The sequence below is a fragment of the Miscanthus floridulus genome, chromosome 4 (genome assembly GCF_019320115.1).
Source record: "Miscanthus floridulus cultivar M001 chromosome 4, ASM1932011v1, whole genome shotgun sequence".
Taxonomy (NCBI): domain Eukaryota; kingdom Viridiplantae; phylum Streptophyta; class Magnoliopsida; order Poales; family Poaceae; genus Miscanthus; species Miscanthus floridulus.
In genome coordinates this window covers 102,578,800-102,605,566 of record NC_089583.1, presented here as the reverse complement: position 1 = coordinate 102,605,566, position 26,767 = coordinate 102,578,800, and the positions used below count along the sequence as shown (strand labels likewise).

General features: G+C 42.5%; 3 pseudogenes; 2 read left to right on the top strand and 1 right to left on the bottom strand.

The window, feature by feature from the left end:
• Positions 1 to 4,713: 4,713 nt before the first annotated feature.
• On the top strand, positions 4,714 to 16,888 carry LOC136550184 (NAD-dependent malic enzyme 62 kDa isoform, mitochondrial-like; annotated as a pseudogene).
• A 2,081-nt stretch (positions 16,889 to 18,969) lies between these two features.
• Positions 18,970 to 22,395, bottom strand: LOC136550183 (protein FAR1-RELATED SEQUENCE 5-like; annotated as a pseudogene).
• A 1,461-nt stretch (positions 22,396 to 23,856) lies between these two features.
• On the top strand, positions 23,857 to 26,298 carry LOC136548955 (protein FAR1-RELATED SEQUENCE 6-like; annotated as a pseudogene).
• The last annotated feature ends 469 nt before the right edge of the window (positions 26,299 to 26,767 follow it).

Below are 26,767 nucleotides of genomic sequence, written 5' to 3'. Positions count from 1 at the left end.
CTTCTAGCTCTCGATCTGTAAATCTCATACCTATAGGAAGCTAAGGAATTTCTCCTGATCTAAGTTTTCATTCACTAATTTTGAACTGTGACTCAAAGTTATCTGCAGGTGCGACAGTGTCGCTATTCTAGCCCTGACAGTGCTGCGAGGTCAGAGCGGCAAGTGCCATGGGTGAAATTTGACATCTGCTTGAGTCTTGTTTTAACAGGCCTATTCACCCCCCTCTAGGCTAACCAGAGATTCCTACACTTTGGTTTAAGTTTTACTCCCTCCGTTCCTTAATATAAGCCATATAGTTTTTAGCATCAATATTAACATACAGCTTGGGGAAAGATGTTAGACCGAGGAAAAAAGGAAAATCAGGCCATCTTCTCTCTCTCCAATCAGATTGCATCCTAAATCTAAGAGATTGGTTGGGGCATGTGCTATGTACGGCGGGAAGGTTTCCTAAACTAATCAGTGTGGGAGCTGATATGTACCTATATTTTGGAATTTTCTTTAGAAATCTATATGGCTTATATTAAGGAACGGAGGGAGTATTTTAAATAAGGGCCTATTCACCTCTCCTCTAGGCTAACTAGAGATACTACACGTTGAAAATTGCTCACAGTAAAAGTAGGGTGAATAGGTCATCTTCTAAAATTCAAAGTTGTAGCGGGATTTAGCAACTCACAGATGTTGCGAGTTCTAATTGTGACTATGATAACCTGACACAATGGAACAAAAGGAGAAATTAAACTATGCCTATGTGATTTCAGCTGAATCCAATTGCCACCACATGTTCTAAACAATGTTTTTAAGCCTTCCCATAAACCACGTGTAATGGCTGAAAAGGACTAAGATGTCATTTGAAAAGGACTGAGATATCTCTAATTGTGGCTGAAAAGGACTGATATATAACTCACAATTCAAAATGCACCGGATTAGTCAACCTTCGGAAGTTCCAAATGTTCAGAAGTTCAGCATTGATAGAATAACTCGAGATGGAACTATGCCTAGAGAGTTCTAGCTCCAACTAAATTTGGATATACAAGTTTAGAGATATCGACTAGCAAGCCCACAAAAGCACTTGCGCTCACAAACATGTACAACCAAATAGATCGAGTGTGAAACACAAATCAAAGCAAAAACTTGAATTAATGAAATCAAAGTGAAGACATCAATATTTGTTGCCCTAAGTTCAGCTCCTTTCGAGGAAGGACTTACTTCTTCATTGAAAAAGCCTTGAGTGACCACCAAAGGTTAAGTTAGTTGGGTCTCTTCCAACTATTTTTCTCGATCCACTATCTTGACTTTCCCTTACAGAGACAAGATTGATGTCTAAATAGATTTTTCTTTAGTTCACCACAAATAGTGCACAAATTGCTTAACGAACCTCATAAATGTTCAAGGATTTGATTGATCACTCTTGTATTCACAAACTACCAAATTCTTACCCCCATAATTCAACTCATAAAATCTCTTTTGAATTCTCACACAGAGGGATTACAAAAAGCTAGAGACTTCATCTTTAGTTATGGTCAGTGGGGAGGCACCACCAATCCTTCCAAACCAGGGGGTGGGGTATAAATATCACATACTCAGAAATTAGCTATTATGTTAGATCTAGAACTTCCTGGATTTAATCAAATTAGTCGTTGGAACAAGTGCATAGGTCCTAGAACTTCTGAAGAAATGTCCAAAATTTTCAAAGAAACCTTTGAAACCTCTGAAGCTCAACAGAACAATATGGAAAATGCTAGAACTCTCTAGTCAATGACACATCATAGGTTACCCCCATGTTTACACCAAAATTTAGAAGAAGAGTCGCTAGGGACTCGAAAGCTCCCAAGATCATGTCATCAAGGAATCAATCGTGTGCAGGTCGGTATCAGCTGATTCAAATGCAAAACTGAAATAGGCTTTCTTCAGATAGTGCCAGCGGATAATGGCAAAGGCTACTGATCGACGTCGGGACAAGACATAGTTGGACTCTACAAAAAGAAAAAAGATGAAGTCTAAGTTATCTTAAATTATGAATGTTTTCTCTAGGGTCAAAGATTGTAATGAGTCGTGCTGAGATAGGAGTCATACGCAGGTCCCGGGTATAAATATCAAAGCCTAGCTATTGTAAAAACACACAATCAATCAAATACAAGTTACTTACTTTTTCGGCTCCGGCCACCCCTTAGGAGTAGGAGTATAGTAGATCTCGACGAGTTCTTCAGCAAGTAGGGCTGCATCGATCTGGTTGACCTCCACTGCTTGTCTATAAGTACTATCATGGCTTATACCTCTGTGCTTATACCTCTGTTCATACGGCTGCATCGATCCGGTCGACCTTCACTGCGACTCTGATATAAGTTAGTTATCGACTCTTGTCTAGTTCAAGTAAGACTGCATCGATCCGGTCGATCCTCCACTGCTCGAACTAGATTAAGGTCAAATTATCAGCTCTATCTAAGGGTGGCGTTCCTTCGGATAGATTTATTAAGTTATCGATATTGTTTATTGCTTCCATTATTTATTTAATTACAACAATATCACTTCGTCTAATTGAGATTGATCTAGATCTGCCTTATATCTTTTTTAACCTATCGTTTGTTAATCTAAACTGATCTAATCTACACTTTAAACGATGAGTTATGTTTTATCGGCTGTTTTATATCAATCTTGATCGTGCATAGCGTACAGTTAAGGCGTGTCTGATCTCGAGTAGGTCTATTGGCTAGCGAAAACCGTTTCATGGTCCGTTATCACGGTCTATGTGATTCTGTCTCACACCCCACTGTTAGCACCATGGAGTGGGGATCGTTATTTGGTAGATATGTTTTTGAGAAGGCATGATTTTAACTGTGCGCTATGTCTGAATCGACTGTTTTAGCCGATATCGAGTACTTTCACGAACAGTTTACGTCATAAGACCGTTGAAGTAGCGATAGGTTGAAAGATGTATTAGCCCCATGATCTTATTGTTGTATTATGCCTGCATGATTCTGCCTCATGCCCCACTGATATTAGTAATAAGTTAGGATCGTCGAGTCTATTGTTGTTTCTACGACCTGCATGATTCTACCTTATGCTCCACTGGTCATAGTGATAAATGAGATCTAATATGTTTATTAGATTTATCTTTATTAAATGGTTGAATAATGATGAACTATTTCTTTTATAAAGGGATTCGGTTACTTGCAGTTATTAGGCTCAGTATAAACTAATTATTGTTAATATCTTATTGCCATTGACCAATATTTATTTAAAGAATGATATTCATCCTGAACGATGATCGATTCTTCTTACACAACCCCATGAGCTTTAACTGATTTATTCTTATGAATATGCTGGAATCGACTATTTAGTCGATCTCCTTTCATATTGGCTCTTAGAGTCCGCACATTCAGGATTGTCTGGCAACACCGGCATGTTCCGCCTTAAATTACTGATAAACTTTCTCTCCTTGTCAATTGCATGGTCAAATTGACTGACACGTCTCGGAAGAAGTGTGCAGGATTGACCACCCCTGCGCTGAAGCTAGGCGGATCTTCAGCTCCATCGAGCTGACTCTTTTGACTTGCTCGTATGCCCTTGGCACGGAACAAAAATTCCGTGTCGACACCCCTATGTATAGATTTTTGCACCAACAAGATAAGTGCACCTATCTCATAGTTTGCTATAGATTCACCATTATTTAAAGATCTTATTTATGACTATAGCTAATATTAAAAATGATAATATTTTTTCCTTCAGCTTTTGCTCCACGTTCCTCTGTCACTTACTTCTCTTCCGTCCTCTTAATCTGTCGTGCCTCGCTCTCACCGTTCCCACGAAACCTTCATTGATTCTGTACCACTCATGTCATGCTCTAAGGGGCTGTTTGGTTTGAGCCCGGGACCTAGGGAGCTGCACCCAGGCACATGCATCCGACCCCAGGCGTCCAAAAACCAACGCTTGGGATGCATGCCTGTGCTAGGCAAATTTGCTAGGGCGTCAACCAAACTAGCCCTAACTGTTCGAGCCCATTTATATCGCGGCGCACCTGTAGACATGTGACTTGATTTTAATGTTTCTTAAACTCATAGTACATCAAATAATAGGCAACATATTTAAACTGATCTAATCTCCCATCAAATTTCTGTATAAGATTAATATTTTATTGCACTACCATTTATTATGAGTCATGAAATTTATTTTATTTAAAATTAGACTAAGTCTAACTAAATTCACCAAAAAAAAGACAGTTATTATCTCATTATTATTGGCCCGAACGGTACACATCAAATCGTGACTGACATGTTTGTTATAAAGTAGTAGAAAATTCACGCGTTTCACTTGGATTAAGGCGAACTTTGTTCTTTTCAGGCTACTAAGTCTCGTGGAAGTTTTATTAGAGTTTCATTTATATTTAATAAGCTATCACATAAACATTTTGATGATGTGGCAATATTTTAAAAAAGAGAGAAGAAATGAGTTTCGTACGGATGAAACTATCTTGATAAGATTATTAATTCTATGTGAGTCATGAAATTAAATAGCTATAAGACTATAGAACAAATTAATTTTTTCATTAAAGCAAATGTTTCATCTCTGTTTCATTTTAATCATACGACAGTTTAAAAAACATCATCATAAAACATGTCATTGAGACTGACCTTATACAACATGTCATTGAGACTGACCTTGTACAAAGGTACGTGTGACCGTTTTGTGATTCAGCGCGCGCGCCTGACCGGCCGAAAGCCGTTCTCGTACGAACAAGTGCGGACGCGGGCAGATCTCGCTCCTTCTCGGCGGCAGTCCGGCGTCGACGAACCAATCCGGGCAGGCAGCCAGTCAGCCTCAGCCACGACCAGTAAAGCCTCCGGCCCCGGGGGCCCCGCGTCGCCCTCCCACGCGCTGGAGAATTCGGGCAAAAGGCAAAAGCATCGTCGGCACTACAGGGAAGAACGTCTCCACTCCTCCGTACGCCGATACCCACTGACGCCGCCGTCCGAAGCCTCCCCGAGAAACAGGAGCCGGCGCGGGGATGGCGTCCATCTCGCGGAATCTCCGGCGATCCCTCGCCCCGGACCGCCTGCGCCGCCTGCTCCTCCTCTCCCAGCACCCGCGGGAGTACGTGACGGCGGAGTGCCACCGCCCCGTCGTCCTCCACAAGCGCGGCCCCGACATCCTCCACGACCCCTGGTTCAACCGGGTACGCCTCGGTTCCGTTCCGTTCCGTCTGGGTGCTCTCGGGCGAGCGGGCGGGCGGGCGGTGGTGCTCCCTGTCTAGTTCGCGCTCTTGGGGGGTTCTGAACTTCTGACGCTGCTGGCTGCTGCAGGGCACGGCGTTCTCGATGACCGAGAGGGACCGCCTCGGCCTCCGCGGCCTGCTCCCGCCCAACGTCGTCTCCTCGCAGCAGCAGATCGACAGATTCAGTACGTGTGCCCCGTCCTGACGAGACGCTTCATTGCTTACTCTGGCTTTTGAGGTTTGCTACCTGCTGCATGAATCGCCGCGGATCTAATTGGATCGGCCGCTGTAGTGTGGAATGGTTTTCGACGAATGTTGTGCTTGGCGGTGTGTTGGTGTCAGATTGTCCCCTGGGGCTTAGTTCAGCTAATGCTCCAATTGGTTAGCATGGTTAGCATTAGGAATATCTTTAGAAGCTATGGACAAACAGAAAAGCTTCCCTAAAAGTTTACAATCAAGCAGTATGACATATTTATGGAAAGCTTAAGTGAGGAATTTGCACATTCTTATCCACAGCTAGAGCTAGAGCCTAGAGGAGATGCATCACTGATGGGTGGTATTCTAGCTGGGTTTACACTTAGTAACTATGTAAGCCATTTGGGAAAAGCATTATCACTGAAATAGACTGTAACTGCATTCTGCATATTTATTTATTTTTTAAAAATCTAATTTATACTTTGGTTACAGTGCTTGATCTTCAACGGCTTCAGAGATACGTTAAAGATGGGCCATCTGATACTTATCCACTGGCAAAATGGCGCATCCTTAACAGATTGCATGACAGAAATGAAACGATGTACTACAAGGTGTGTACCTTCACAGTCTGCACATTCATTTAGGCACATCCTTTTCTTGTTGATGTTGCATGTTCTGTTAAGGAACAATATCTTTGGTTTACGCCCCCAATGTGTGGTTTATGCACCTTTTGTGTTAACTTTATTGCCTTTGCGATATCAAACATAACTGATTGAGTACTTGTTAAGTTCTGTTTCCAAAATGGTTGCCTTACATTGTCTCATTTTTAAATAGGTACTAATAGATAACATTGAGGAGTATGCGCCTATCGTTTACACACCAACCGTCGGGCTTGTTTGCCAAAACTACAGTGGTTTGTTTCGACGGCCTAGGGGAATGTACTTTAGTGCAGAAGATCGTGGGGAGATGATGTCCATGGTGTACAATTGGCCAGCTGATCAGGTATGGGTCAGTTAAGTGCTTGCCCAGTGTCCACTTACTAATTGTCTTCTGTAGTTGAGCTATTTCATTACCTTCAAGGTATAGTACAGTTGTGTTAAGATATACCTTTCAGTCCGTTGCATTTTGGAGATCTAAAAGGACAAACATTTGCTGAAGAACTTTTCTACAATTCCAATTAAATGAAAAATGGTCATTTGGTCAATCTGTTTCAGGTTGACATGATAGTGGTGACTGATGGAAGCAGGATATTGGGCCTTGGTGATCTCGGGGTGCATGGTATTGGCATTGCTATTGGAAAATTGGATTTATATGTTGCTGCTGCTGGAATAAATCCTCAAAGGGTATGTTGATTGGTTCTTTAGGACTCTAATTTCAGATTCTTCCCCTCTTTCCCATCTTATTTTCAGTTCCACACTAAATAGGCCATTTTTTGCAGCCAAATAACAAAATATTCTTGTGATATACACTTCAAAGACTGGAATTGTTCTTTCGTTGCTTTGGTTTGGAGTAAATTTGATAATTTAAAAAAGTCTCAAAGAAATATGCCCATGGAAGATATTCATCAAAGACCTATTTGGCATCTGAGTGGATTTTTCTTTATTGGGAACCATGTTCTTAATGAAACGTTAATAGCTTGTAGAGTACACTAGTGTTATCTAAAGTGTAACTCTCAAGTAATCTACTGTTATTTCTTTACTTGCTTACTATTGGTTTTCATGTGGACAAATAGATACTTGTCTTTCATGTCTTTGATTGCTTTCTTATATTTTTTTTCTAGGTTCTTCCTGTTATGATTGATGTCGGAACGAACAATGAGAAGCTCCTTAAGGATCCTCTTTGTAAGATCTTGCAGTATTTATTTATCTATCAAACACCTAGTTTTGTTTTCACATATTTGTCATATCAAACACCTAGTTTTTATTTCACATTATGGCCACTTTCTAACTGTAAAGGAGAAGATCATGTAGCAAGTGCCGTAGATATCCATGTTTTCTAACACATATAGTGGCACCTGTTCAAATTAGTTACACTTGATACTTAGCAAGATATCAAGAAAAGTTGTCATGTTATTCTAATTTTTCTTAATTCCTTATCATACAGATCTTGGGCTACAAGAGCACCGCCTTGAGGGAGATGAATATGTCTCAGTTATTGATGAATTCATGGAAGCTGTTTTTACTCGCTGGCCTAATGTTATCGTACAGGTGCTATTTTGACATTCTATGCTTCATTTCATTAACATTTTCATTACGTGAGGCTTTATCCCGAACCATATCACAATACTTATCTTGTATTTTTTTAGTTTGAAGATTTCCAAAGTAAATGGGCGTTTAGGTTGTTGCAGCGTTACAGAAAGACTTATCGCATGTTTAATGATGATGTTCAGGTCAGTCCTAATTTCTGCAAATTTGTTCCTAAGATTTGCCGCATGTTTGTGCCAATAGCCCCTAGTTTTTGGTGATACCATTGCACAATATTTTACCAAGCTTTTAGAAGTGAAATAGAGCTTGAGGTTTTGACCTTTGACATCATGGTTAAAGTACTCTAGTTAGTATCTTCCATTGTTATCTAGAAGAGTCAATGTGTTGCTCTTGAAATGAGTATTCTTTGTGTATACAAAGGGAACTGCTGGTGTCGCAATAGCAGGCCTTTTAGGAGCTGTACGGGCACAAGGGAGGCCAATGATAGATTTCCCAAAGCAAAGGATTGTTGTTGCTGGCGCTGGCAGGTCCGGAACGCTCTCTGTCTTCAATCCTTTTTTTTTTCACTTGGTTTAAAATTAGAATAACATGCTAAGTGGTTCACAGCAACTCTGTGTTTATTTTTCTGACAACTTAGCAGTTAGCATATTCACTTCAGAAAGAATCTTGGAAATACGAGTAATGTTAACACTGCTGTGCAAAAGAAATATTACCTCTACATTATTTCATTCTTTACAGTGCTGGTATTGGAGTGGTGAATGCTGCAAGCAGAACCATGGCAAGAATGTTGGGAAACAATGAGGTTGCTTTTGAGAGTGCGAGGAGTCAATTCTGGATAGTTGATGCCCATGTAAGTTGGATAACCAAGAACCATTTAACGATTCACACATTTGCAGGGTTGCCTATTATTTTATACTATCCACTCCTTCACCACTTGCATTTGGAATGATAATCTTAAGTAGAAAGAAAGGCTTGGGAAGTCACATGCTCTAAGAAATTTAAATGGATCACCACTGTTGTATTTATCATGTCGTGTCATTGAGAGTGCCTCTTGCTCTATAAGAATTGATTAGCTGTGCCCAATCATTCAAAATGTAAAGTTGTCTTTGTTTTTGCTAAGTTTTTTGGACATACTAATTTTCTGTACTTTTATGAACTCATAACCTGATTTGCATTTTCCCTTGTGTAGGGCCTAATAACAGAAGACCGAGAAGATATCGATCCAGATGCACGGCCTTTTGCTAGGAGAAAGAGTGAGCTTGGTCACCAGGGCCTAAGTGAGGGGGCAAGCTTAGTTGAAGTGGTACTGTCTAATCTTGTACATGGTGCTTTTATAAGCATGATGCATTGTGAGGTTACTAATTTTTAAAGGATGAACTACCACACTTTGTGAAGGAATATGTATTCCCAAAATAAGTTTCTAATATGGACCCGGTTCATTACTGCACTCTTTATTGAGTCATGCTCTTTTCCAAAGAGACCAAGTATGAATTTAGGTTTGAAAAGTCCCCCTCCACAGCAAATACTAAGGAGCATTCATTGCTGACTGTTGTGATGCAGCACCGCATACAAAATGACGACACATGACTTTTAACTATTATGGAAAGATAGATGGCTGGGGGGGCATACCATGGCTGAAATAGCTCCTAACCTGTTCAAGGCAGTCCCAAATCGAACAGCCAAGAGAAGGACGGTGGCGCAAGCCTTGCATCATAATAGTTGGGTTCAGGATATTAAAGGAGCACGTACAGTTGTGGTCATGCTTGAGTACCTTCGTATTTGGGACATTGTGGATGGATTTATTTTGCATCCGGAGATTCCAGATCAATATAGATGGAAATTAACACAGGACGGTTCCTACACCAGTAAATCAGCTTATGCAGCCTTCTTTGAGGGAACCATCAAGTTTGGGTCTTGGAGAAGGATCTGGAAAACTTGGGATCCTCCGCGCTGCAAGTTCTTCATCTGGTTGGTATTTCACAACCGGGTCTGGACAGCCGATAGACTTGCGAGGAATCTGCCCCATCCTGAGGCTTGCCCATTATGTGATCAAGAGGATGAAACAATAAACCATTTGCTAGTGGGCTGTGTTTTTGCCCGGCAAATTTGGGCCCTGGTTTTGCATCAGTTGGGAATGCTACAATTGGCACCACATCCTACTGTGATTCGTTTCTCAGGGTGGTGGAAGAGAACAACTGCGGCTGTCCCTAAGGATTTGCGTAAAGGCCTCAACTCCTTGATAATTTTGGTGGCTTGGGAGATTTGGAAGCATCGCAATTCTTGTGTCTTTGATAAAAAGAGGCCAAGTGTTCAGGAAGTCCTTAGGGCTATTAGCTCGGAGGGTGGGCTCTGGTGCTCGGCCGGGGCCTCCAAACTCCAGGAGCTGGTTTTCAGGTTGATGACTTCTGGAGCTTAATGCTTGGAGAAGTTTGGTCGTCCTTTTTTCCTTTTTGTGTGGCGAGTCTGTAACCTAGTTCTGGGGAGTGGGGGGTGTGTGTTGGGTCACTTGGACCTTTGTAATTTTTTCTCTACCTTAATGAAATGACACGCAGTTCTCCTGCGCTGTTCGAGAAAAAAAAAACACAGTTTATCTGTGGTCTAGAGCTAATGCCATTTCATGTGGTGTTAGACTGACTCAGATCATTAAACCTCACCCAACTTAGGGTTTTCTGTTATTTCTGTTTTTTCTAGTCTTTCTGACCCGAAAATACAGCAGGGGAGACCCCCACTGTAAGAGATTTTTATTAATTTTCAAAAAGAGGAAAAAACTGTACAAATTAAAGAGGGGCTAAAAGAACTAAGCCACACAACCAGCAAGAGGGCAGGAGAAACTGCACTCCAGAGAAGCAGAAGAAACTAGGAGAGGGGGTCTAAACAGAGGAGAAAAGCATGTCGTTTTTCTTAACAAAGTCTAAAGGCTTGAAGTTTGGCTTCCTCATAAAAGGAGGTTTTCCAAATTAAGCTACTATGTTTTTTCTGGTCTGACATGTTTTTAGATTTTCTTTTCAAGATTGGCATTTATGAAATATTACAATTATCAGCTTATGTATGTATGTATATTTAGCATTAAAAAATGACTTAACAAACTGGCCTTTAGCTTATGAACTGAACATCTGGTATGGTTACCTTGTATGTTGTGCAGGTTAAAAAGGTGAAGCCTGATGTCATACTTGGATTATCTGCTGTTGGTGGTTTGTTCTCGAAGGAGGTAAGAATAGTTGCATGTTACTTTCTGCTTATTCCAAAGCATTTACTCTAATGCTATAGTATTAATATTAATTCATGCTTACTGGGCAGTTACTCTTTTCACCCTTCTACTGGTTTCCTTATTGCAACTTCATTTTCATAAGATAAGTAGGGGAGAGCACTACTGACTTTTTTCCTTGAACCAGCAGTAGAGCTGCCTGTTATTATTAAGAAGGGAAAGGTACAAAAAGAAAACAAACCCCATCAGGGCCTAACATGCAGCTCTCACCCCACACTCACAGAACTCAAAAAAGGAAAAACAACCTCGTCAACTGGAGCGATGCAAGCAACCCTAGACCAATAATTAAGACTCAAGACCAAAGGGATTCCAACTCAATGGCACCGGCAGAGCGCCACAGAGAGGATGATGAATACCCTGGACAAGCTGAGGAATGTTATGATTCCTCCCTTCAAAGACAAAACCATGACTATGTTTCCACAAATACCAAACCACTAACATGACCAAGGAGTGTGAAATCAGGCCTTGCTGATTTTTCTTTACCTCATTGTCTTATCGGACGTAATAAGCGAATGATGGGGGATCTCCAGTTAAGAGCTGCTGGCTCAAAAGTTAACTTAAAATTACAAGATCACAAACATAACCAAATCTGCAGAAAGTCGCCTTTTCCGTCTATTCTTAGTGCCCAGCTATGTGTATTATACAAAGACATCAGCCAATTAGATGAAGTCCAAATTAAGCTACTATGTGCAAGCATAAGTCCTCATTGCCCATAGATCTCCATCTGGCTGAAGTGCAGGCCTAACTGGAGTCTCACCACATTTTTTTTTTGCACGGTGACCACGAATAGGCAATTGCGCCCCCCGCAACCCCCCCCCCCCCTCCCCCCCCCCCCCCCCCCCTGCGGGCCATGCTCTGCCACTGCCTCATAGTTGCAACATAGAAAAAAAGTTCCACATAATATTTGGAGAAAATTGAATGAATCATTTTCTGTACAGTTGGTGCGATTTTTTTTAAATAGAGTAAAGCACAATGTAGGTTCCTAAATAAGTCGGTAAGCTACAGAGCTGCACATTTTAGGTCCTTCAACTTGTATAAGTGATCAGGTCAACAAAGGTCTAACTCATACCAATATTGAAACTTAGATATCGTATAATGTCTTTAGCTTGATCTAAATTATTTGTCTGACTACATGATATTCAAGTAAGAAAAAACACTCAACCCAAGGGGAGAGACATCCCGAAGGCATTGCTTGAAAGGCCTAGAAAAGTTACCCAGAAGCCAGCTCTTACCTGTATGGGCACTGCTGTCAGCATGTCACAGTCCTTGTCTTGACCCCTTTTGGGGAACACAGAGGGGCCTTTTTTTTTCAAAGAACCAGGGCTCGGGCCCTTGTTAGTAGCCTCACAGCTGCAGGACTTACCACCATGCTACAAGTATGTTCTCCTCTTGGTTCTGGACAATATGATACTAAAGTAAGGTCAATGGAAAACTGATGTCTTTGTAAGTTTGTATCCTGAGAAATATTTATGTATTTTAAAAAAAATCTACTACCTTCCCTTTGCTATTACTGATCAAACATGTATTCAAAGTTTAGCTTCACCAAACATTTGCACTTAAGTCAGATCCGAGCCTGCTCTCACATGGTTAAGCAAGTTTTACAACTGAAATATGCAGTTCTCGAGTTTAGAGATCTAGCGATTTATTTGTGTATGAGTTTAGGGTACTAGAATGCACCTTTGTCAAATAATACATATGAGTTATAGCACCATTGGCATTTGTACTAATATGATAAGTGGATTACATCTAATTTAGCCATTGTACTCACCGTTTTTTTACTTTGAAAAGCTATAAGGTATTGAAGTGCATGCTCATAATGGGGTACTTGTACCATCAGGTTCTAGAGGCACTAAAAGATTCATCCTCTTCGAGGCCAGCAATTTTTGCGATGTCCAATCCAACTAAGAACGGTTTGTGCCGTGTAATTTCCATCTGATGTTCATTATTTGCTGCATCTCTTATCTGATTATGTACTCATTCCATTTTGTAGCTGAGTGTACACCTGGGGAAGCATTTTCAATTCTAGGTGAAAAGGTCATCTTTGCTAGTGGGAGCCCATTTGATGATGTGGATCTTGGTACCTCTTTCCATTAGTAGTCCTTGTGACTCATATTTATAGGTAGGATATCAATTTTTCATATGTTGACTCTCAGCCATTAATGCATCTTACAGGTGATGGGAAGATTGGCCACTCCAATCAAGGGAACAATATGTACCTCTTTCCTGGGTTAGATAATTATCATTATCATTATACACTATGCAATCGGGTTTTGTTCTTATGACAGTTATGGTTTCATTTTTTGCTTCTTTGCTGTGCAGAATAGGGCTTGGAACCCTTCTGTCTGGTGCTCGGGTTATCTCTGATGGAATGCTGCAGGCTGCAGCAGAACGGTGACTCCCTTGACCTCTTACCATTAAACCTTGTAACACAAATACACAATTGGGCTATTACTTACATCTTTAACTGTAAAATTTACTGTGTAATTTTTCTGTAGTTTGGCTTCATACATGAAAGAGGAGGAGGTTCTCGAAGGGATAATTTATCCTCCAATCTCCAGGTTTTATAATTCTAATCTGATCTTCCTGTTTGTGTTGTATGCTATGCCTTCTATTCTAATATGTCCTACATGCAGAATACGTGACATCACTAAGGAGGTGGCAGCAGCAGTTGTGAGGGAGGCAGTAGCAGAGGATCTAGCTGAGGGATACCGTGACATGGATGCACATGAGCTTGCACGACTCAGTGAGGTGGTTAATCTCTTCATTTCCCAAGCAAATTATGTTATAGTCTTATTATGGCCTTTTTTCACCTTGAAGTCATGGTGATGCAGGAAGAAACTATTGAATATGTCAAAACGAACATGTGGAGTCATGTCTATCCAACAATAATATACAAGAAGGACTAGATAGCTCTATTTGCTATTTTTGCATATGTTCAATGATCATGTATGATATACTTTAGGCTGCGTTCTGGAAGGTACTCCAGAAGTGTAGGTACGTTAGTTATAAGCAAAGCAGCTTTCATTGTTCATTGACCACACTTTTAATTGAATTTAGGACACGAGGCCCTTTGGGCCAATAATATGGGCTATAGTTCCTGACGTACTCCATCGTGCTGAACATTTCCCATCTCAAATATCAGCTGTACCACTACTGGAACTGCACTCCAATCTTTCTCAGATGTTAAAATCCTGTGTGTAACTTTGAACACAGACCAATAACAAAGCCATAAATTTGCCAGAGGAAATCTGTTCTGGCTATTTGCTTGCCAAAATCGTTTGATGGTTATCTCTTTCCTTACAATTTATTTGTTTCATCTGAAATATCAGTTCTGAGTTTTTATTTGTTGTTGTTGAGGTTAGAGAGGATGAAGTTACTTATGTTTTTTTGCTATTGATATTTGAGAAGATTTTTACTTTTTTTTTGGGAGCTGAGATTTGAGAAGATGAGATTAGAAGAATACACCAGCTATATGGCTCATCCGTGCTTAATGAGCTCTATGACTTGCATGATCTATGCACAAATTGGGAGCAAGTCCTACAACCTGGCAAAAAAATGTTGTTGACACATTAGCCAGAAAAAAAAAAAATCTGAATTGCATGATATGGGGTGTTTGGTTTAAGAAATGGAATGATCCCATACCCTTCTCATTCTCACATTCCACTCATTTTTCTTCTGTTTGGAGAATGGAATGAATTCGAACTCTTAGCATGCATGATTAGTATTAACATAGAGAATAAAACAACCGCACAAAAAAATTTACGGGACAAACTCATGATGCACCCTCCTGTTTAGAACGATGTCATTCCTCAAACCTAAAGTCTTTGGTAAGTTTGTTCATCAATTGTAAAAGTCAAAATTGAAAAGCAAACCCTTCAAACTGGTCTAGAGCATGGGCAACTTCCTAAACAACGAGACCCTAAAACCAGATCCACCTGACAGCGCATGCTTCCTAAGAAAATGAAAAAACTGAGGCACAGTGTACACCTGGAGAAGCATTTTCAACAGCAGCATTGGAATCCCATCCATTCAAAACCAGAAGTTCTCAGCTTGTAACTCGTGAGCAACCTAAGGATGACATCTCAGGATGGACACTATAAATACATGGCTCGGTCTCTCATCTTATATGTACAACAATACACAATCTTCTAAGCCTTTCATTCGTCTCTGTACCACAGATGTCTCTTCCACTCCGTCATCTGCCAGGTCTGCTTCATCTCATGCTCATATCCCAGGCTACTGCAGATGGAAACTTCACGGTGTCAAAAGCAGTATATTACACCAACTCTGATATAAGAGGGACTGAAGCAGCAATACCACAAAGAAGTTGTAAAAATCGTTAAGAAAGTAAGCAGCAATACTACAAAGAAGTTCTCTACTCTCCCTCTTCTGTCCTCTCCACCTAACTTTCACCAAGTTTATAGAAAAATACACCAACATCTAAGATATCAAATTAGTTTTTATTTTTTTCTCAATGAAACATGTCTTGCTAGTGCATTTTGGACTTGTAAAAGTTAATATATTTTTCTATAACTTAGTCAAATTAGTTGACTTAGGACAAAGCTTAAGTGATCTAATTTGGAGGCAGTATGTTACTAGGATTCTGCATAAATATATAAGTGAACCATACAATATCAAAGGAAAATTATGCTTCTAACAAAAAATTTTTCAGCTGGAGCATGTGAATATGGCACATTTGGAGCAACACTTAACAATGATGATGTTTCTGCGTCAGCAAATCTCTACAGGAATGGGGTAGGCTGTGGTGCTTGCTACCAGGTAATGTCATTCTGCAAGTAGCAAGTGGTGTAAAACTACTGGAACTTAACTTTCTGTTCACACTAAACTTGTTAGCGATTACCAACAGGTCAGGTGCACAAATCCTTACTACTGCTCCCAAAACTGCGTGACAATTGTGATCACAGACTCTGAGGCTAGCGATGGGACTGACTTCATCCTCAGTCAGCATGCCTTCGCTGGGATGGGGCAGAACCAGAATGCTGGTTCAACCCTGATGAACCTTGGTTATGTAGGAATTGAGTACAGGAGGTCCGTGCATAATAAACTTGTCTAAAACTCTTGAGCAGTATGACTATTTTTTTTTCTTCACAAGGCAAAGAAACTGAAAATTACAACATAATGATCCAGCATGATGACCTTATGACACAGCTAACATATTGAAATTTTAATGGTTTCACTCCACTACCGGGTTCCTTGTGTCTACCCAGGAAAGAATATTGTGTTCAAGATTACTCAGAGCAGCCATTTCCCCTACTATCTTGAATTTGAGATGGTACCAACAAGGAAACCAGGACATCATTGTAGTCCATCTTTGCGAGGTAAACACTAAACATTGCAGATCATGAAGAGATAAGGCATGACAAGTTATGATTATTCATGACTTGTATGAATTAGATCAATTGTCCAGAAATATTTACATATTCGTATTCCCTCCATCCTGAAATACAAGGGATTTTGCGTTGTCCACAGTTTGACCAAATTTATAGAAACAAGCAATAATATTTTTGACACCAAAATAGCATCATTAGATAATTTATAAAATACATTTTTTTAATTTACCTCTTTGTTATGATAGATGTTAATACTCTTCTCTATATATTTTGTCAAACTTAGGACAACCCAAAATCCCTTGTATTCAAAACAGAGGCAGTATGTGGGAACTGAAGTTGAAGTTGTTAATTCTAAATACCTGCTGATGGCTGAATGCAGACTGTGAACCTCACATGCCAGCTTCTAGCGGAACTCATGGTGCTGTATGGGCTGCAGTCTCCCCACCAAGTGGCCCTCTGTCCATAAGGATGCTATTTAGCAGCGGAGCTCCACATGGCAGCGACCAGAAATGGCTAGTTCCAACAAGCACAATACCACAGAACTGGACGGCAGGGGGCATGTATGATTCTGGGGTCCAAGTACAGCTGCAGTAACTATAATTGAGTACACAATAGCATTCTAAAGCTAGTTATGATGATCGATTGTTTCCTATGGCTCTTGCAACTTTTTTCTTTTCCTTTTTATAAGTTGAAGGTTGTGGTGCCTACATAATAATTTCTCACGAACGAACACACAAGCTCTCCGTACAGGCTCTTACCACTTCAATCTTGAGTGGTTCTACCGGGACAACACAAAGCTCGTTCCGACAACCATTGATAGGCTCTCTTACCGGGCTCACTCCTTTGAAAATGGTTTGTTCTATTTGAAGGAGTGGACCCAAACACGCATGCATGTGCATGCATCTGAAGCTGGAACACCGCCGCGGGCGGGAACTCCCCGCGAACGCATTCCGCTGAGGTTGAGCGACGCCTGTCAGCCTGTGTGGCCGCGGCAGCAGCTCGCCCGCGCCCACAGCGGCGGCGACGGCACCTCCTCGCACGCCCGCGCGCCTGCTCGCACACCCACGGGCCTTGCGGCTGTGCGCCAGCGAGCACACGTCGTGGTGCATCGAGCTGAAGGGCGCCTGCGCCATGTACGGGCGCCGCCGCTCCTGACCACCAGCAGCAGTAGGGTCACGGCGGCGCGGGCGCGGAGGGCGGCCAAGGTGCTGCCGTCAGACCGCATCGTGAACGCGTTCCGGTTGCGCGGGTTCCATGTCGTTCACTGCAGGTCTCAAATTTTTTAGCGAGGCAGGCAGAGCTACAGAGGCTGGAGCCGCCGGTCGCGGGAACGCTCCAAGGTTCTCAAGCCGAAGGGGCCTTTCCAGCGCGCCGCCATGCTGCCCTCCAGCGTGGTTTGCCCGCGCCTGCTCTCGCGCCGCCTCCTGTGCTGCTTGGCCGAGCCGCCCTTGGAGAAGAAGACCCACGCCGGGAGGCCCTGGAGGAGAGGAAAGTGGTTGCGCTGACGAACTTGGAGACACAGGCACTCGCGTTACTTGTGCACTTGATGCATCGAACGTTGAATCTATTATACAAATCGAGTAATTGGTTTAATCCATCATGCCTGTGACTTTCTTGCAGCTCCAGCATGCTACTCGCCGCCGTGCAGGGATGTGGCGGCGCGGGAGAGCGGAGCAGCCCGTCGCAGAAAAACGCGTCCGTCCTCGCATGCTACTCGCCGCCGTGGAGGAGATGGGCACCACCATCTCAAGCGCGGTGCAGTGCTGGGGCTGCCGCGCTACTCGCCGTCGTGGATGGCCGGAAGCTAAGTTGTCGAGCCGCTGGCATCCAACGAGGATTACTGCAATCATTTAGCCGTAGGCCTCTTGCATCGTGGTCGTGGAAATCTACAACTTAAACATACGGATTGTCAACATCTACCCGGCAGGACCAAAACACTCATGCGATCCATATCCAGTAGGTAAATAATCACCGCATCTCATGCGATCCATATCCTATCCGGCAGGCAAATAATCACCGCATGGAGATACTGGAAGGCAAGTAAATAAAATGGAATAAAACTCACGGAATCATTGGCAGACACATAATCACCGCATGGAGACACTGAAAGGCAAGTAAATAAAATAGAATAAAACGGGAAGAGAATTATGGGAAGAGAAAGGAATTTACTGGAATATCACCACACAATGATCATGATCGTGATCCAAATCTCGTTCGTCGTCCTTCGCGTTGCGTGTTGACAACAAATACTTTTTTTCCTAAAAAATGAATTATTGTCATGCCTCATGCGGGCTAGGATATTGTAAGTCCGAGTATATATGTTTTGGCAAGGCAGAGTATGGATAAATTCAATTCGATGCTTAGCAATAAATTTTCAGCCTTTGAGGCAACTGATGTTTGTCATAACTTTCAGACAACAAGCTCCAAGCCTAGCTTTTATTTCAGGTTCATTACGATAATGAATGTGTTTCTAGACATTATCGTGGTATAATACACGTGAAAAATTGAATTGATATATTCTTGATTTTGACTTGGCTAACAAACATCTCATTCAATTTATGTTGCATCCGTTGCAACGCACGGGCACTCATCTAGTGTACAAAAAAAATGCCATTTGATGCAGAGAAAGCACAGGCTCATCAAAATTGAATATAATTAGCACCACAATTACATCAACAGTGGCCAAGATAAATACTGTACACAGACTTCAACTAATGCCCAACTAAATTTACAAAGACTGACTGACCCATTCAGTTGTCCACTGGCGAATACAAGTTCTGGATGAGGAGGAATTCCTGACAATCATGTCAGCCCTGAAGTTTTATCAAAGAAACAAATCAATTGTCAGTAAAACTTTCACATAATTGTAGTCAAAATTAACGAGCTTAGCAAACAAGGCTTTCTATTTCATTTCACATTAGAAAAAAATTAGCGGAAAAGCCTAAATAACCAAAGTTTCAATCTTGTGGACAAACAAAACCTGAGTTCAAATTAACTGAAAATAAAAGGACAAGCAAAACATTAAGAAGGGAATCACCATCTGTTTAGGAAATCTGATTAGAAGTGAAAGATATCAATTTGGCCTTGTACTGGTAGCTTAGTCCAGTAAACATATTAAAGGACGTTATCTGATGCCAAACAGCTGAATAGCTGACAGCAGTGAAATGGATAGACAGTTAAACAGTAAGCAAAAAACTCCATAATGTTTTTGTATCATCCCTACTATCTCACCCCCCACCCCTTGAGTTTTTTTCATGTTTAGCGAATGGACAATAAAATCAGCTCTAAACTAACATACATCACTAACTACTTACCAATGTTGCCAGTATGATCTGAACTGTAGACTGAAAATGTGCACCATCAGAGCCCCAACAGGCCTGCCATTACACATGTGAAGTTCAATAAAACAGTAAAGAATGATGAGATGTTGGAAATATCGAAACATTATAGGTATATACCATTTGTTGTCTGTGCAACGACTCCTACTGGTGTTGAATGGTCAGGATGTTGGCTGCCTACAAAGGAAATTGGTTGACTACTTGAAGCAACAGTGTGATTTCCCATATCAGGATAGCCTGTCTGTAGAATATCATCCAGATGTTTCAGAAGAGCATTTGACTGACTTTCGATGTATGACATCACATCCTCAGATTTGGCAGCTCTTGAAGCAATCAAGCTAGCCAACTGGCACATGTTACTGAATCGGGCTTCTGAGGTTGATCGCATGACACCGCCAGATCCATAGGCAGGTTCCTCCCCAGTTTGAACAGAACAAGCATCTTTCCTCCATCTCTTCAAAATATATTGTTCTGGAAGTTCTTTGATATTCTTGAGATCCAGCACCTTCAGCACATGACAGCATTGAATCCCAACAGCTTCAAACTTCTTGCAGCTGCAAGTGGCTGAGCCATCTAGTGCATCAAATTTGACGAAGCTCTCTGATGGCTTCTCATCAAGCACAATCTTGTACTCCGAGATTGTGCCAACCACACCACAGGGGAAGGACATGCAGTTCATGTAAGCCTCAAACTCTCCCTGGAACATCTTGAAAGCTTCAGGTGTATAAGCATTTGATGATTGTTTTAGCATTCGCAACGACGGGATAGGCAGAGTAACCTGGCTGCAATCAACATCAGCATGCAATTTCTTTGATCGATGCTCTTCCAGAATAGACTCATAACGCCTGAAGAACTGCAGGATATCTTCTTGCTCACTGAGCTACTCGTTTCAGTTCATTGATCATGTTATCCTTACGAAGAGTTGAGAGTATATCAGCAGAAAAAATGGTTCTCTGATAAGGTAAAGCCCATTTTTCTTTCACCAGGAAAAGTCTGCTGAGCCACTCACTCTCACTAATGTCATGTTTCTCAATTAGCTTTTCCCATGATGACAAGAACTCAATCGCATCCTCACAGTCAAAGAGACAATGGCTCAAAGCATTGCTGAAACTCTTTGAGCTTTCAAACACCTGCTTCAAGTGCCTCTTTGAATTATGGTAGATATGCCACACCCCTGTGCAGTGGTTGCTTCCAGGCCACACCTCTGCTGCTGCAATGGCACACTCAGGACGCTCATCAATCAAAATAGTTTGTGGGTGCCTAGCATGCATGGCATCAGTAAACACCTCAAATACCCATTTCAGCGACTGAGCGCTCTCATCATAAAGCAGTGCTGCACCAAACACAAGTAACTGCTTATGGTTGTCAACACCAACAAACAGTGCAAATGGCCGTCCATAAATGTTCAATCCATATGTTGTATCAAAGCAAACAACATCCCCAAAACTCCTGTAGTCAATTATTGATTTTGCATCAGCCCAGAAGAAATTTACAGCGGATTTCCCATCAGGCCCCACTCCTACTGCATAATACACTGAAGGATTCTCTACCTGCAACTCCTCCAAGTATTGCAATGCTGCGCCAGCATCCCCAAGCTGCACACCCTTCCCTTGCTTCCTTCGATGCATTTCCCCTGCCCCAAGCTCATGTGCACGAGCTCTCATTTTATGAGACCGCAGCTTATGCACGCTCTCTGGATTGGCGAGAGGATGGTTATGCTCTGGAAAAAACTTTGCTACACGGTATGTCCGGCAGGGGGTGATCTTGATCACCATTCTCGCCTGGCATCCGGTCCGTGTTGGTGGCGGACCCGGCCTAGGTGTGCCTGCTGACCCTGCACCACCATTTGCACTGACTGTGGCTCCACCCTCTTGCTTGGTACGGTCGCTGACACCCTCGCGGGAACAAACAAAAATCCGCGACACTATCATCCCATCGCTTCCGCTTCTTGTAGGAGCGGCGGACACTGAAGCCTACGTGCTCAGCGTACCTGTTGTAGAAGACATACGCATCCTCCTCTGTCTCAAAATGCATATCAGGCCGCGGCCCATCCCTTGGGTCTGGCAAGCTGGCCGCCGCGGCAATGCTGTGGTGTGACGAGCTTGGCGGCAGCAAGGCCAGGGACACAGCAGGCGCGGAAGAGGTGAGCGGGTGGTTGTGATCGGCGACGAAGTCCGTAACGCGGAAGGCGTTTGCGGAAGGAATGAGCTTGATGGTGAGCGACGCTAGGCAGCCTGTGCGCGAGTCCGGGCACCGAGGCGCCGGCGCCAAGCGAGGACAAGGACGCGACGCCGGAGCCTGCGGTCTCGTGCTGGGGCTTCTTGGGCTCCTGGCGGAAGCCCTGCTTGGAGCAGACGAAGAGGCGGCGGGTGACGGTGTGCCTTGAGTTCTTGGACTTGTTGGACTTGCGGACGACGAAGCCGAGACGCGCCGCGTAGGCCTTGTAGAACTCGTACGCGTCGTCCTCGGTCTCGAAGTACATCCCCACGCGCGGGGAGGTGGGGGCATCGGCGTCGGTGTCATCGCCGAGGGCGGAGGATCGATGCTGTCTGGGCCAGGTTGGTGGCGGCGGCATCGGCAGGCACCAGAGGAGGAGTGGGAGGAGGAGCCGGAGGTGGTGGGGGACGACGGCGAGGACTCGCCGGAGAGGCGGGAAGGGTCCACGGCGGCGGACATTAGGGTTTGCGCCAGGGTTTGGAGGAAGGAGGAGGGAGAAGGGGACCTAGGGGTCGGATGGATCGCCTGCGGAGGCGGCGGGTGTGGGTCGACGTGTGTGGTTGAGCCTCCCACGGCAGGGAGCGAGTTGTTCTGCGACTTGGTCATGGGCGTCATGACTGAGTCGCTTCCTAGCCCTACATTTCAAATGAGTTCTCCCTTCTCTTTATAAGAGAAAAGAGTAGGAAAAGACAGGAAAAGAGTAAGCTTTTAGTGTGAAATATAATTATAATAGTGTATAGTACTCGACTAGGCGCACTGACACATACGAAGTACATATCCTGCATGCACGCTTTCTCTCTTCTTCCTCATGCGGTATATTCTATTCTTCTTCCTCACGCTCTTGGGGTTGGCCCACCTTGCCCGGCTCCAGCAGCGTGGACAGTCGCCTCTGACGCCGCCCTCAACCATGGTCACCCCTATACCTGAGCTTCTCCTCTAGATCCGGCGTGAGCGCCCCTGCCTCCTCCACTTCCCTGGCTCCCGTGGTGTGTGCCGCCGTCGCGCTGCCTCCGTCACCGTCATCCACCGCTGCCACACTAATCTTAAGCTTCTCCTCTACTCCGGTGGACGCCCTCACCGCAAGCACTGCCCAACCGGCCTCTCCCACCGCCTAGGCGAGCGGCACCCCCACCACCCGTCCTCTACCGCCATCATGACCACTGACCACCGCCGGTCCGGCAACCTCCCTTCTAAGTGCGGAGAGCATAGAAACCCATGAAACCACTGAATCCTAATGCCACTACCTACTTCATCTTCGGTGGCGACGGCAGGCGAGTTCATCTGCAACTTTTTTTATCTTTTAGTGTTTGGGCGCTGAAGCGCTTTTGCACGCGCGTGCGGAAAGAAGCATTTAGGTAACTATATTTGGATCCATGAACTCTCTAGTATCTAGAAGCTCTAGTGAACTACATAATATTCTTATGAATCAATAAAGCTAGCCAAATGGTATTCCTAAAAAATCAGCTAGACTTGATGATGGTATTATCTGTATTAAAAATTATATATCATTTGTATATATTATAAAAGAGCAAATTTTTTTGAGGTGGACTCTCTCTCTATAATACCCGTTCGATTTAGACGTAGTTTTATCCGAGCCTTCCGTCATGCCAAGGATCACACTATAGAAGAGTAAGTTTGTTTAGGGAAATACTCATTTTGATTTCACAAATCTTGAGGAGAAGTTAGCTCTAGATCTTCTTTACGTAGTAATAAAAAGGCTAGACATTATCTAAAAAAAAAGGCTAGACAGTGTATGCATATTCCTTGATTTCACACGGCCTATAATTAGTTTAGCAAGAGCCTTTTCAGTATGAAGAAGATTCCCATCAGTACGAACAACAAGGCGAAATTGGCTTTTCCAGTGATGGAATAATTAAAGGGCAATGAGGTCCATATACTCCTTCCTGTGTACAAGTCTAAAAACGACATATATTTCGACTAGAGGAGTGTGTGGAATTCCTATGGCACTACCTGCTCCAATTCATTCACCTTTATATATGATGATGCAAATAGTTCTGTTAAGAATGTCTATCCAAAATTCATGACACAGTTGCTCTATTTTCAGGCTGACTTGAAAATTTTGGAACCAATGGAAGAGGAAGAGTATAGCACTGAATCATCTAATGAAGAAGATATGCAAGAAGATGGTGAAAGAGAAGGAAATGCTGCTGAGAGTGATGTCTTCAAACCAGTTGATGTAGATCCAGCATGTTTACCAAAAGTAGGGATGATATTTACTCGGAGGAAGATGCCTTTCAGTTCTATGTGACATATGGCTATCATGCAGGTTTTGGTATTACAAGAAGATCTAACAATACCTTTGATGGTTTCCGCTATCGCTCTACATTCATATGTTCTAAAGGAGGGCAGTCTAGACTGAGGTCTGGTGTGACAAGACCTGCAAGAAAGCGAAACATGAAGACTGGCTGCAAGGCCAAGATGATTGTGAAGGATGCCCATTTTCAAAATCGCTGGGAAGTAATTGTTCTTGAGTTGGAGCACAACGATCCTAGCTTGCTTAAATTTAAGAGGCATTTGAAGAACTCTCCTTTTTCGATAAATCCACCTCGAATTTGCGAGTCTGAGGGACAACAGAGCACCTCAGCTCTTGGCCTCTTGTACATTCAATCAGAGTTGGTGATACTGGTGTAACGTCGTCTTCTACACATCTTGAATTCAAAACCAAAATAGACAGAAATAGGAAATTGAAACTGGCAGGAGACTTGGAGGACCTGTTGGATTTTCTCAACAAAATGCAAGATCAAAACCCTTGTTCCTTTTACAGTTTAGATATGAATGAGCAAGGGCAGCTAAGGATTGTCTTTTGGGCTGACTCCAAATCACGTAGTTCATACAATTACTACTTAGGTGATGTTGTTGCTATTAATGTCACAAACTTTAGTAATCAGTATGATATGCAGTTTGTGTCACTCATGGGCACTAACCACCATGCACAGCCAGTGCTACTAGGTTGTGGCCTGCTTGCTGGTAGATATCTTGGGGCTTATGTGTGGCTTTTTGGTACAAGGTTAAGATGTATGAATGCCAAGCCACCACATTCAATAATTACGAACTACTGTCATGATGTAGCGATAGCTATTAAAAAGGTTTTCCCTAACGCACGGCACCGTTTTTGCCTTTCACACATATTAAATGAGCTTCCTGAAAAGTTGGAAGAAATGGAGAACAAGGATGAAATTATTTCCACATTCACCACACTGGCCTATGATTATGTTAAGAATGACTTTGACAGAGAGTGGCAAGGTACCATCCAACATTTTCATTTAGAGGGAAATGAATGGCTGTCCAAACTATATGAGATCAGGACTAGTTTTGGGCAGGAATGTCTGTCACAGACAGAAGTGATAGTGTATCTGACTATTTGATGGCTGGTTGACGTCAGGAACCTCTTTGAAAATGTTTGTAGAGAAGTATGAGGAAGCTGTTAAAGGCAACTTAGAAAAGGAGTATTATGAAGATTTACGATCAGCTCAGATGAGGCCACCAATGATGACAGCTGACAGGGTTGCCTGCGGAAGATCAAGCAGCAAAGGTGTACACTGCAGAAATCTTTCAGAAGTTCTTCAATGAAATAGGAAATTAATTTCATTACAATTATAGTATACTTGACCGGAATGATTCAGTGGTTACATACATAGTTTCGGAGCATGTCGATCAAACAAACAAGGTAGATTACAAAGTTGCTTATGATAATGTTCAAGGTGACATATGGTGCCTCTGCCGTTTGTTCCAATCCAAAGGAATATTGAGTAGGCATGCACTCACTGTACTGAGACAGGATCTTGTGCTGATGATTCCACAAAAATACATCATTCATCGCTGGTGCAAGGACTGTAAACAAACCTGTGCTTCCATATCGCAGCCTGTCTCAGCAGGTAATCAGGAACTGGGAAGCTACGATGATCTGTACAAACTTTGCAGAGGTTGTGGAATTTGGTTCCATGAACTCAGAATCAAAAGAATATGCTTTGTCAATCATGAGGGAAATCAGGGAAAGTGATTTCATATGAGAAGTCACTAAGAGATCAAAGGGTTGACAACCATGTTTCAGCAGCCAACTTTGCATACAATCCTGTGAACGAGGATTAATTTACTGATGATACTTTGCCCATCTCTCTTCGTACAAAGGGCTGGGATCTTACACAAGGTCAATCCAAACGTTCCCGAAAGAAGAAGCTGGCAACCCCAACTGTTCTTGATACGTTGAAAAAGAAAACTAGAAGGGAATATAACAAGAGGAGGAATGCCACTGCAAACACCCTAAACACAGCTGTCACTGCAACTGACAGCGTAACTGATGGCACAAATGTATGTGATGCTATTAGATTTGTACATTTGGACTAGAAATTATTGTTTTGGTTGTTTTGGAAATAAAGTTTTTCTCTTATTTTTTATTAGGTCCTGCGACCTGCAGAATCCTGTAAACGAGGGATGGCAGATAACGTCAACCTGTGCTCCGGAAACATTCACTTATGGAGTAATCCTTCTAGAAATTTAGGCATTTTTATTATTAGTTTAATCCAGAAAAATAATATACAAGGTGAGTCAACGTTCAGTCAAAATCTCATATGGTATTAAGCCATACAACACTTAATGGTACGTACCATAGAGTTTTATTTGATTTATTAAATATTATATAGGTCAAGCCCATATTATATCCAACAATCCCCACCAAACTCTAGGGTTTGTAACAAAGTAGTCTCAGAACCACATTTCTTTTATATACCAGTGTTTCGATAGAGACTGTTAAGTTGAACATCCATCTAGAACAATAGTTTCACTCAGTCACAACTGAACAATAGACTAAGCCTTGAATTGACAGTTTTGTGTGAGGTGAATGTCACTAAAGTCCTTAGCTAATACTGAGCAGCAAAAGACATTCCCTCTATTTAAAGCATATAAGTCATACTTCAGTGTCTTTCATGAGTATTTAGATATCATCCAAATCTCATAGACTGTGACCAGCA